The sequence below is a fragment of the Sturnira hondurensis genome, unplaced genomic scaffold (assembly GCF_014824575.4).
Source record: "Sturnira hondurensis isolate 20B ecotype Veracruz unplaced genomic scaffold, ASM1482457v3 Scaffold0008761, whole genome shotgun sequence".
NCBI classification, from domain to species: domain Eukaryota; kingdom Metazoa; phylum Chordata; class Mammalia; order Chiroptera; family Phyllostomidae; genus Sturnira; species Sturnira hondurensis.
Window position 1 is genome coordinate 1,609,701 of NW_028081392.1, and position 4,055 is coordinate 1,613,755.

At 49.9% G+C, this 4,055-nt stretch overlaps 1 pseudogene; it reads right to left on the reverse strand.

Annotated features, from left to right (window-relative positions):
- Positions 1-740: 740 nt before the first annotated feature.
- LOC118993431 (AP-3 complex subunit sigma-1-like) lies at positions 741-1,565 on the reverse strand (annotated as a pseudogene).
- Positions 1,566-4,055: the final 2,490 nt, after the last annotated feature.

The window sequence follows — 4,055 nt, forward strand, 5'->3', positions numbered from 1 at the left end:
GGGGAATCATGGGGGGGGGGGGCGGTGTGCAGGGTGGAGGGGAATGAATCAGGGGGAATTAGAACAACTGTAATGGCATAATCAATAAAATATATTAAATACCACACGATTGCGGTTCGATTCCCAGTCAGGGCACGTGCCTGGGTTGCAGGCCAGTTCCCAGCAGGGGACTCATGAGAGGCAACCATACATTGATATTTCTGTCCTTCTCTCCTTCCCTTCCCCTCTAAAGATAAATGAATAAAATCTTTAAAAAATAAAGAAGAGATAAATAAATTAATAAATAAATAAATCCTTGGTTGTTGGGCTTCCATACAGCTCAGTTTTCTGATGGTTCTGGGGGCTGTTTTGAGCAACAGCTGTCATTCTCTCTGTAGCTGTGTGGAGAGGCGAAGCACGTCTACCTATGCCTCCATCTTGACTAGCATTCTCTCTCCCCTTTTTAAACAGTGATTAAATATACTTTCATTTACCTTGTTGAGTAAGAGGTTGTAAAAAAATTATTTCTGAAGTAGATATCAGGCAAACAGAAAGGAGCTTTAGAAATCCAGTTACCTCGGAGTTCACCTAAACTAAGAGGAAAAGGTCATAATGTTTTCATGTAATGCACACTTGGTTCTTTAAATGACAATTGTGACAAACAACACAAAGACTTGGGGAATGCTGTACTTGCGACCCACACAAAACATCAACTTTTTAGGTTATAATTTAAAGCAACGTTTCGAACACTTTTCGTAGCCGATACATAGAGGCCTGCTTTTAGGTGTGCCTAGGAATGCAGTTTAGAAAAGAAAGGAAAAAATCACACTGGAACCACTCAATTTCCTCAAAACCTCTGAGCAAGAAAAAGGACACAGAGCCACCATGCCGGTTCCACACAACTTCTACACAGTACCTTGACTTCATTCCAAGAGCAGAAGTTAAAACTCTCCTCCACTGTTGGTGAACCACTGCTCGGTAAACTGGAATGGCTTCCCCCCTGGATTGTACCTGGGAGGGGCCTTTTAAAATTTTTTTATTTGAAAGCAGGCAGGTTGGGCACTTTAAACTGATGTCACCAATGGGACTATTTCTTGGGGTCTCCGGAAGGTCCACGTTCCTTACGGCCGGTGCAGGGCGGGCTGGGGCTGCTGCTGAGTCAGCCTCGGGTCTCTGCGGCTCTGTCGTTTGGGCGCCGGTCTGTGCGACGGTCTCACTCCTGTTGGTCTCCGGCGCCATCCCCATCACCACGTCTGCAAGAATATTGGGAACCTTGTCTGATTAAACCCCGTTCGCAGACATTTCCAAAGCCCTCGTCTAATGTCTCCGCAAACACCTGAATCAGATCTCAAAGGCCGAGTAAGCTCACTTTCCGGAGACGCCATGCAGAAGACAAAATATCACGTGTCAAAATGTCTGTAAATCAGTTTATTGTCAGATCCTCCAGTTAATAATTCTCCTTCTAGGAAATTACAAACATTTTCATCTCTTAGATGCCAAGTGAAATTCTCCCTGGTGGTTTGCCGCTGTGCGTCTTCACTGGGAGCCTGCCTGTGGTTGTTGAAGACCAGGACCACCGAGGTCATGGATGAGCCAGGAAACAGGGTGGTGCTGGGAACCAGGATGGGGGGTGGGGGGGGTTGGCAGGTGGGCAAGCCTCTCGGGGCCAGCCTCCTGGACCTCACTTTGGAGGCTCTTTTTTTAAAAATATTTTATTTATTTATCTTTAGAGGGGAAGGAGAGGGAGAGAAACATCAATGTATGGTTGCTTTTCGTGCATCCCCTGCTGGGAGTTGGCCTGCAGGGAACCAGCCTGCAACCCAGGCATGTTCCCTGACTGGTAATCGAACCGCAATCCTCTGGTTCGGAGGCCTGCGCTCAATCCACTGAGCTACACCAGCCAGGGCTACTTGGAGGCTCTTAAAAGCCAAGTGGGTTGACACAGAAACGTTTCTGTGATGTATCTTTAAGTGAAAATGAACATTGCAAAAATAATACATACAGTGTAAATCATTTATGTAAAAATAAACTATATATTCTCTAAATATATTTAAGCATGGGGGAAGTTCTAGAAAGATTTAAAATTAACCCTAAGACTACCTCTGAGGAGGGGAGGGGGTTGAAAGGGAGGTCAAGGCAGACTTAAACTGCACCCACCGGAGCCCTTGCCCCAGGCCCTGCAAGCCTGTCCCAGCTCCCAGACCCCCGAGACAAGATGGAATTCCTAACCCCAGGCCCAGGGACATGCTGCACCGCTGGCAACCTGGGCGGGAATTCTGAGTGCTTGTGAATAACCAGCTTCCCATCCACCGAGAGTAAAGTTGTTCCAACCACTATTTCTTAGCCCTCACCAAGGGCCAGGCACGACCTGGCACCCCTCTGCTCCAGCAACAGGGCGGGTGTTCCAGCCAGGAAGTGGACTGCCGAGAACCGTGGGGGGTCTGAGATTTTACTTGCAAGCCAGCAGTCAGCTTGCCAGGTTCATGAATGCTGGCAGAAGACAGGAGACTTCTGGGACAAAAACAACGGATTTGTTTCTCCAGGCAAAACATGACCTGAGCTACATGTTCGAACTGGTTCCCTTGCCCCCTTGTCTCACAAGCCGCCTGGGAGGCATTCCCAGGTGGACCCTGTGCCTGCCTACGGGGGGTCTGTGTCAGTCACAGCTGGGGAACCCTGAGACCAGGAAGCCCCAATCTCCCCGGGGGGGCTACTGGCAAACCTGCCCAACCCTTACCCTGGAGAGAGACGTCGTTTGTATTACCCTGGAAAAGAAACAAATTTGCCTTCTGTTCTAGAGGGGGGAAGACTATTCCTGTATTCCCAGAATGTTTGCTAAACACACATCCTTGGACAAATAGTCCAGAACAAAAGCTGTCACCACAAGACTTGCAGAAACTCCCGAGGCCCCAGGGGAATTGTCGAACAATGTCGGTGGCCTCCAACACCAACCAACCACGGAAGTGAGGCACTGAGAAGTCGAGAAGCTTCCCCAGGGTCATGAGCCAGACATGGCAGACCTGGGGTTACGCCAGGTCACCTGCCTCCACCATCATAGCCTTGCCTTTTCCTCCCTGCCTCGGAAGTGGGCCACTGATCTAGCCTGGCAGTCAAAGAACCACAGACAATATTGCTTCAGAGGGAAAACCCACCCTAAGTTCCCAAGAAAGATCTAGAGAAGAACTGTGGGGGCAGAGTCTGCCTGTGGCTTGGGGACCAAGCACTGCCCATCTGTGCCTGACCTGACACCACCCCCGGGGAAGGGAAGAGAAAATTTCTCCCGTGTCCCTTGGGTGTCAGAGAGGAGCTGAAAATAAGGAACCGACTTCTGACGTTAGGATAAATGCCCTTTTTCTTTTGCAGAAGGAAACAAATGTCAAGTCAACCCATATTTACTCAAAGGTGAAATTTATTTATGGCGCAAAAAGAGTTGGTGTTGGCTTACAGAGGCCGACCAGGAAACGGGCTGGACGTGTTTTTGTCTCCTGAGCGACCTGTGCCCTGGCGACCTGCCCGGTCTGGTATCTCAGGGATGAAGGCTGGATCCTGCCCACTGGTGCTCAGGCCTTCCCTGGCCCACTTGCCAATCTCCACAGCCCCCTACACCTGCCTGGAGAATGAATGGGCAGAGAGGGGACAAGCTTGTCACTGGGGTTCCTCTATGCTTACGCTCCTCATCTTAGAGTGGGGACGTGTATGCCTGCCTCTCATCTCCCTCACTGACAAAAAGCAGTGATAATAACACGGGCTTTTAACTTGGTGAGTTGCAAGTATGCACATCTATGAGGTACCGGGATTCTTACTCACAGGAAGGGAAACTGGGGTTCGGAAACATTGGCAAAATCGGCCGCTGTCCCATAGACACCCTCGAAGAATGTCTGCCTCCTGTCACACGGCCCCTCCCAAACGCCATCTGGCCACCGAGGATGACACACCGCTCCTTTGAGTTCGGTCTGAGGCTGCACGAGGTTGTACAGTCAGAGGCTTGCACGGGGTAGAGGCCGGGGTCTCATCCTGCAGACTCCAAGCCCCTTCCCCAGGAGCGGCTCTGTCTGAGATGCTTTATAGTCACTGAT